The sequence below is a fragment of the Brassica napus genome, chromosome C6, assembly GCF_020379485.1.
Source record: "Brassica napus cultivar Da-Ae chromosome C6, Da-Ae, whole genome shotgun sequence".
NCBI lineage: Eukaryota > Viridiplantae > Streptophyta > Magnoliopsida > Brassicales > Brassicaceae > Brassica > Brassica napus.
In genome coordinates this window covers 34,623,688-34,633,173 of record NC_063449.1, presented here as the reverse complement: position 1 = coordinate 34,633,173, position 9,486 = coordinate 34,623,688, and the positions used below count along the sequence as shown (strand labels likewise).

Sequence of the window (9,486 nt, the reverse complement as noted above, 5' to 3'; positions counted from 1 at the left end):
ATCTAAGGGAAGAAGAGAATATTCTTGGGGAAAATGAGACTACACAAAAAATCACTCAAGACGAAGACACACAAAAACTTGAATCAGAAAGTTGCTTGAAACAAACGTCGCAGTTATGAATCTAAAATAGGATATAAAGGTTTATAAATTTTTTTATTTATTGCTTGGCAAATTGAATTTCTTATTTATTTTGTAGGTTACGTCGCCTACTCAAACATTCAATACTCCAAACTTTGGTACAAGGGTACAAAATTAATATATTTTATAAGGCCTTGTATTTAATGTATATAGCATAAACATCTAATTTTCAAATTTTTTGTTTGAAGGTTTCATCGCCTACTCCAAGATTTACGTCTCCTAAGTTTGATCTCCTTTCCCAAGAAAGTCATAGTGGAAAGGGTACAAATGAGGTATTTTATAAAGCTTTATAAATGATCGATAAGGCCTCTTAAACAATTATATAAAAACAATTTGCATGAATCAGGTTCTTATGAGAGGTGTTTGTGAGATTCCTGTTTTCCAACCTCTAATGAAAATTAAAAAGAGATTGGTACAACAAGACAGCCAGGTTTGTTTTCCAAACTTTATAAGTATTGATTTATTTTATAGACGTAATAACCCTTTGTTAAAACTATTTTTTTTGTATGTAGGTAAACGAAGATGTTGAGCCTCCACTTCAAAAGAAGTTTAAAGCTGATACAGATAATGTTCCACTAAGAAGAAGTGAAAGAGGTCAAATACCATCCATTCATACACAACCACCGTTTACGGGAACAAGGAAGAAACATCCGATTCTTCATCCCTATGAGCCAGTTGATAAAACAAGAAAAGAAAAGATGAGAGAATGGAAAATGTCAAACAAAAAAAGTAAGTTTTATTTTATAAGATATATTTTATGAGGTGAAACTAGATACCTACATAAAAAGTATGAGTGTCCAATGTAGGAAACTGAGAATCAATCAAGAGATAGTAACCGCAAAGTAGTTTTCGGATATTGAAACTCCGGGAAAAAAGCCTTCAAAAACGGTTAGACTATATGTGAACAAAAATTCTTTATAATCCCTTATAAATTTATATTAATCTTCTTTATAAAACTATATGATCGCTTTTCTGAGTATTTATTATTTTTGTCTCAGCATATTGAAGCAGGTTTTGAGTTGCTGAAACTGAGACAGATAAACAATCCAGATTTGTTTGAACAAAACTGCCTTAGTTGTTGGAGTGAAGTTTCTTGAAGAAATAGATGAGCTTTATGATGAGTTTTTAGATGACAAGAAAGATTTCCAATTTGGAACAGGCTTTGACAAGTACAACATAGAGAAGAATATCAACTTCCTCTATTCGGCTATTGCAGTAGCAGAGAAGTATTGGCTTGGAGTTGTGGTCAACTTGGAGAAGAGAAGTATCACAGCATTCAATTGTGCAGCAATGAAGTTCACAGATGCGAGTTTGGTCCCTTACTTTAATGCATATGCGATGGCTCTCCTATTCATGATTCGCAACTTCTTCAAAGATGTCAGCATGGATACAAGCAAGTTCTCGATGAAAATTGTATCTAAAGGTTTCCCACAAGTAACATCTTTATAACTACTATTAAATCTTCATGTTAGATTTGTATCATAGATCAAGTAACTTATATTATAATTTATCTGCTATGTTCTTAAGACTAATATATTACTAAAACATTTTTGTTCCAGGTTCTTAAAATAGAAGACAGTGGCGTTTATGCATTGAAGCTGATAGAGTGCCATGCAATGCGTATAGTGGACTTGACAAAACTGAGTGAAGAAAAAATTGCAATCGTCCGAGAAAAGTTGGCGGTTGATATCTTCTCGGAATTACAATGAGTACTAATGTGGGAATGAACAAAAACTTTATCACTTGCTTATAGTTATGTGTGAACAACTCTCTGTTTTATGCGTGTTTGGTAAACTTTGTGAGTATTATGAGTATTAAGAGTTTATGACTTCGATTTATGGCTTTGCTTTAATTTAGAAAGTTAAATGGTTTATTACAATGGTTTATAAAATCAAATGAGTTTAAGATATATAAAGGAGTATTTAAAAGTTACAAAATTTATATCTTAGCAGCTTTATAAGACCTTATTAAAACTGGTTTTTAACCTCTTGTAAAATCAAAACAAAATGATTTATTACAAAATTTATATCTTAGTAGCTTTATAAGACCTTATTAAAATTCGTTTTTTACCTCTTGTAAAATCAAATGAGTTTAAGATATATAAAGGAGTATTTAAAAGTTATAAAGATTTATAAATCTGTGAAAATTAATTTATAAAGGTCTATAACTAATATAGAAAGGCTTATAAATCGTTTTTCAAGAGCTCATCAGTTCATAAAACAAAAAGAATTAAGGTTTATAAAGTCGTATAAATAACCAAAATGATTTATAAATCTGTATAAAATAATTTATAAGGGCATATAAATTTATATAAGATAAAAAATAAAACTGGTTTTTTACCTCTTGTAAAATAAATCAAGTTTAAAATATATAAATGCATATTTAAAAGTTATAAAGACTTGTAAATCTATAAAAATTAATTTATAAAGGCGTATAAATCAGTTTACAATATTTATATACTAAAATAATGATATGTAAACACCAATACTAGAAAACGTGCTAACCGTAACGAGTATGTGATATGATCTAGTGGTAAGTTGAGGTTACTATAAATTTCAGTTTAGACGGATTCCCGGGTTCGACCCAGGACCTCAACAATTTATCTGTTTTTTATCATTTACCAAAGGGATGGCAAAACAGTAAATTTAACTCTTCTCACGCCACGTCTTCATCCTCTCCACTACGACACGTTTGTTTTGCTTTCTTGTTTTCTATCCTTTCTTCATCCTTTTCTATGTCCGTAAATTCCAAGAAGAAGAATCAACACAACGATCTTCCTCATTTTGAATCATTATCGTGGCAAAGGTAATTGAGTTTCATCTTCAATTTTGAATCAACAATCTAAATTGAATTGAATTTTTGTTTGAAACCTAATTGATTAACTTAAAATCTCAATCTGTTTCAGTTTCAGTTCCAATTCAACTTGAATCGATTTTAGCAAAAGTTAATTCAAGAACATTCTATGTATTCTCTTTTGACTTTTTATATTCAATTTAGATCAAATTGAAATTTATATTTGCTTTTGTATATACACTCCAAAATCGAATTGAATTTTTGTATGGAACCTAATTTATTTATCTAAAATCTCAATTTGTTTCAGTTTCGTTCATTTGATCTTTATTCACCTTCTTTCTTTCTTTTCTTGATTTTTTTTTTGTGCTCTGCATTTTCGATTCCTTTTCAGGAGTAACCAATGAAGAATAATTAGAAAAAAAAGGAAAAATTTTGTCTAGTGCCAAAGATTGTGAAGTAGAAGTATCTCTTCAAGAAGATGGGTCCAAAGGTTCTTGGTTTAGAGCTATCCTCGAGCAAAATCCGACGAGAGTAAAAGGAAAAAGGCTTCGGGTTTGTTACAACGAAGACGGTGTAAATCCTTGCAAGGAAACTATTGAACGACGTTTTCTTTGGCCGGTCCCACCAGAATGTCTGAATGAGGGTGTCATATTCAAGGAAGGGTCGGTGGTGGATGCTTATTTTAATAATGGTTGGTGGACTGGTCTTATCGTAGTTGAAAGGCCAGATGGTAGTTTTTTTGTTTAATTTGATGATCCACCAGACATAATGAGATTTATCAGAAGCCAACTGAGACCTCATGCTGATTGGATCGGCTCCGAATGGGTCAAAAGCAAAAACAAGGTATTGTTTTCTTTGTATGTTTTAAGTTCTAAAATTTTGAATTGTTGAGGGCTTTAGCTTATATATGATTGTTTTGGAATTGAAGTTATTGAGTCAAGACATGTTTAGAACAGGGAAGTTGGTGGAAATGACCCGTGAAATTAGTGAAAGTGAAAAGGAAAAAAATTGGGTCCGAGCATTAGTAATTACAGAGATTCGATCACAAGGAGATGATAGAAGAAAATTTCTGATCAAAAGATGTACAATCTCACAAAATTCGAGTGATGACGCGGAAGGAAAACTTTTAATAGTTGATATTTGCAAAATCAGGCCATCTCCTTCTCAAGATCTTTGTACAGAGTACAGTCTGAACGACTATGTTGAAGTGGTTGTTACACATGGGTGGCGCAAAGGTCGAGTGATGGAAATTCTCCTTGAAAACAAGTACAAAGTGTATTTCGCTTACACAAAAGAGGATGCGATTTTTAATTATACTGAGATTAGGCTGTCAATGGAGTGGCTAGGTGGTAGTAGTTGGATCAAAGCACATGAGGTATTTTCTCACACATAAGTTGTATTCATTTTTGGTGTAATTTAAAATCTTCCTACATCATTTTTCCAGAGAGAATTTGAAAATAATGCTGCCACACCAATCAGACCAGCTCAAGAGAGCCCTAGTAACACACTTGTTTTAGAATCCGATGAAGATGATACGGTGAATGATGATGCCACCGAAATCAAATCCTATCGAGAGAGCCACAATAACACTTCTTTTTTAGAAGCCACTGAGACTGAAACACAAAACCATGAACCCGTAGATGTAAGTTTTAAACTATCACCCCCTTGTGTGTTGTCATAGGCTTCTTTTTCTTATCGTTAAACTATATATTTTTACTAATGAATGATGTGTAGGGAGTGGAGTTACCATTACCTCAAGAATCAGATGATATGATGGATGATGTAGCCACTCTGATCATAGACCCTCAATAGATACCACAAGGTAAAATGTAAATTAGAATTTATAAAAGCCTATAAATAATTTATGAAAACTTACGAATCTATATATTATAATTTATAAAGTCCAATAAATAATTTATAAGAGCATATAAATTGTTTACAAGGGCTTCTAAATCTATATTAAAAATTTGCAATTATTTTATAATGATTTATGAAGATTTATTAAATAAGTTATAAGGTAATATACAAAGACCTATAAATAATTTAAAAAGATTTATAATTGTGTATAAAATGATTTACAAATTTTGCCAATAATTAATTTATAAAAACTTATGAATCTATATATAATAATTTATAAAGCCCAATAAATAATTTATAAGACCATATAAATACTTTACAAGAGCTTGTAAATCTATAATAGTTAACCATAGTATTGTTTTCTAAGCATTAAACCATATATATATATGGGCCTTAAACATTGATAATCAAAATTGAGCCCTAAAAATAAAACCGTCAAAATTAAGGGTAAAAAGACGGGACCTTTCATCGTCTTCCTCCGTTCGCGTCTGTTCCGATACAAATCTACAACCGCATCTTTTCATCTGTTTTTATATTCCGCTGTTCTCCATTTCTTTGATTACAAAAACCTACTTTTCACTGGTGGTTTTCAATTACCATCGATTTCTCTTAACTCCGTTAATGTTATTGGTTCTTCTTGGCGATTCTTCTTCTCGCTCTGCCTATAATAGATGTGTGATTGATATTAGTGTTGTATTTGACTAATTTTGTTAGAGGTTATGACCTTTAGGTGTAGTATGTCGTAACTTGGAATAGAGTAGATTAGGGTTTTTTTTTTGTCATTTGCGATATATTTCATTGCTAGTTCTTTCGGTTTTGATGTGGTTAATCGATTTTAGATTGATCTATTATGATTTACAAGTGTTGATAAACAAAATTTTTATAAGTCATTATAAAACATATCTTTGACATTACCATTTTGAATTGTTTCAGGTGAAACGATGAGTAAATCTAATGATAAGATTGCTTTGCCAAAAAGAATCTCCGAAACTGGTACCAAAGGAGTCGTATTGAAAAGAATTAACAAGCGCTCCAATCTGAAGTTGGTTGGTAAAGTTGAAAACGTTTTGGGAAAAGAATTCAAGAAGCTTGAAGATTCATTCTTGGCTCCGGTAATTAAGATGGGAAGGAGGCAGAAGCATATGGCGTTTTCAAGGCATTTGATTCATCACTTAAGAAGGGTTTGTTGTTTTCTTTTGGAGAACAACTAATGAGGTTTTCTCTAAGAGAATTCCACTTGGGAACGGGTCTGCCTTGTGTTGTTGATAAAGATGAAGAGGAAGTAGTGACTTCAGCAACAAAAAAAGAAGAAGAAAGATCCATGGATGAACAAGAATCAAACTCTAAACACCTTGCTTAAACTACTTGTGGAAAAGAGTACAGAGCTTACTGCTGATCAGACATTAAGATTGGGAGCTACAATCCTTGTGGAAGGGATATTAATGGCAAGCAATCCGGTGACAAGTATACCAGAAGAGCGTCTGCTTAGAGCTAGAAATTTCAAAGAGTTTTGCAAGTATCCCTGGGGGAATTTGGCCTTTGATTATTTACGGAAATAAGTGGAGAGCTTTACCTATAAATAGTTAACGGAAAAAGATCAATATGCGATTTGTGGCTTTATATATCCAATTCAGCTATGGGCGTTATCTTCTGTGAATCAACTAGGGTATTAGGGATGATGAAATTCAGTTTCCCTTGTGCTTGCATTGGAAAGAAACCAAATTGTTTTCTATTGAGGAGGTTAACATATTTGACCAAATGGAGAAGGTAACCGTTTATAATGTTTTATAAAACTGTTTTAGTCTTTGCATTCTTCTTTTATCGATTGTTTGATCATATGCAAACACTTGTCAGGTTGATGTCAAATGTATCTTTGGAGATCCCGAATTGCATAGCGACTTGGTTGAAGATGTTGACTGTGAATTTGGAAGAGTTGTTGATCTTGTCAAAAGAGGATATCGTTTGAAGAGACAAGATTGGTTCAATGGAATGTCGACATTGCCGTTGCTGAAGCTGAAGTGGACGAAAATAATTATGTTCCTGGGATTGATACATCTGATCAAGAAAAGATTGAATTCCTCACTAAGAAGGTAGTGTCTCTTGAAGAAAAAGTGAAGTACCTTAAAGGCCTTTTGAACATTCGTGGAGAAACAATGAAGGTAAACTATTTTCTATATTTGTTTCGTGTTGTAAATGAAAAGAAAGATTCATATGCGTCTAACTTGTAACAGGAAACTGAGAAGTCAAAAGAAACTGAAGCCGCCACAAAAACCAAGGTTTGTTATCTATAACGTCTCCATATTCTTAATACAATGTGTGTGTGCTCACATATAATTTTCCAGGTAAATGGACAGAATGCCGATTATAAAATTGATGAAACAGAAGTTTTACAAAATTATATAGATGCTAAAAGACAGGAAATCGCTAAGGTTATTGTGTTTTTGATATTTTATAAGACTGTTATTAAATTCGAAATTGCTAAGCTATTTTTTTGTCTTATAATATTAGGGAAAGAAGAATGGTGTAAGACCTCCACGTGAAGTAGACCATCAAGAAGAAGATGATAGAGAAGTCGAACACGGGGCTAAAGAAAGTGACACATCAAAAGTCAATGAAGTAAACTTATTTATAACCCTTTATAAATTGAATAAAAGTTTTAGAATTATAAATCATTAAAAAAATGTAATCTTTTTTTTTAAATAGGAACAGCTACAAGAAGAAGAGGAACAAGAAGTCGATGTGGACGACGGTGATAAAGAGAGTGAAAATTCAGAAACCAATGAAGTAAGCTAATTTATAAATCTTTATAAACTGAACAATCGTTTTAAATTTATAAATCATTATAAATATGTAATCATTTTATTAAAATAGGGACATACACAAGAGGAAGATGAACATGAACAACAACAAGAGGATGACACATAAGTCAATGCAGATGTGGACGTCGATGCAAAATAAAGTGAAAATCCAAAAACCAATGAAGTAAGCTGATTTATAAGTTTTTATAAACTGATTGACTTTTTAAATGTTTAATATACTCTGTAACTTTTTTTATTGTGTCATCAAAATTGAAGGATGAAGAAGTAAATGAGGATGCATCTAAAAAGCACGTGAAGGGTACAAAGAAACGTGGAAGAGTACCTAACGTAAATATCTCTCTGTGTATAATAGTTTATAAAATGTTCTTTCAAATTTCATAGACTACATTCAGTTATTATTTCTGATTTACAAAGGTTGTTATTAAATTCGAAATTGCTAAGTTATTTTTTTTCTTGTAATATTAGGGAATGAAGAAAGGTGTAACACCCCCACGTGAAGTACAACAACAAGTAGAGGATGATGCAGAGGTGGACGTCGGTGCTAAAGAAATTGAAAATTCAGAAACCAATGAAGTAAACTGATTTATAAATCTTTATAAACTGATTAACTTTTTAAATGTTTAATACACACTGTAACTTTTCTTATTGTGTCATCAAAACTGAAGGATGGAGAAGTAAATGAGGATGCATCTAAAAAGCCCGTGAAGGGTACAAAGAAACGTGGAAGAGGAACTAAGGTAAATATCTCTCTGTGTATAATGATTTATAAAATGTTCTTTCTGATTTACAAAGGCTGTTATTAAATTCAAAATTGCTAAGTTATTTTTTTGTCTTGTAATATTAGGGAATGAAGAAAGGTGTAACACCCCCACGTGAAGTACAACAACAAGTAGAGGATGATGCAGAAGTGGACGTTGGTGCTAAAGAAATTGAAAATCTAGAAACCAATGAAGTAAGCTGATTTATAAATCTTTATAAATTGATTGACTTTTTAAATGTTTAATATACTCTGTAACTTTTCTTATTGTGTCCTTAAGTCTGAAGGATGGAGAAGTAAATGAGGATGCATCTAAAAAGCCCGTGAAGGGTACAAAGAAACGTAGAAGAGGAACTAAGGTAAATATCTCTCTGTGTATAATGGTTTATAAAATGTTCTTTCTGATTATCATTTCTCATTTACAAAGGCTGTTATTAAATTCGAAATTACTATGTTATTTTTTTGTCTTGTAATATTAGGGAATGAAAAAGGTGCAACACCCCCACGTGAAGTACAACAACAAGTAGAAGATGATGCAGAAGTGGACGTCGGTGCTAAAGAAATTGAAAATCCAGAAACCAATGAATTAAGCTGATTTATAAATCTTTATAAACTGATTGACTTTTTAAATGTTTAATATACTCTGTAACTTTTCTTATTGTGTCATCAAAACTGAAGGATGGACAAGTAAATGAGGATGCATCTAAAAAGCCCGTGAAGGGTACAAAGAAACGTGGAAGATGCACTAAGGTAAATATCTCTCTGCGGATAATGGTTTATAAAATGTTCTTTCTGATTATCATTTCTGATTTACAAAAGCCATTATTAAGTTCGAAAATTGCTAAGTTGTTTCTTTGTCTTGTAATATTAGGGAATGAAGAAAGGTGTAACACCCCCACGTGAAGTACAACAACAAGTAAAAGATGATGCAAAAGTCGATGCTAAAGAAAGTGAAAATCCAAAAACCAATGAAGTAAGCTGATTTATAAGTATTTAGAAACTGATTGACTTTTTAAATGTTTAATGTACTCTATGTAACATCACTTATTGTGTCATCAAAATTGAAGGATGGAGAAGTGAATGAGGATGCATCTAAAAAACACGTGAAGTTTACAAAGAAAC

At 31.9% G+C, this 9,486-nt stretch overlaps 1 pseudogene; it reads left to right on the top strand.

Moving 5' to 3' along the window:
- Positions 1–5,367: 5,367 nt before the first annotated feature.
- On the top strand, positions 5,368–7,215 carry LOC106403736 (annotated as a pseudogene).
- The last annotated feature ends 2,271 nt before the right edge of the window (positions 7,216–9,486 follow it).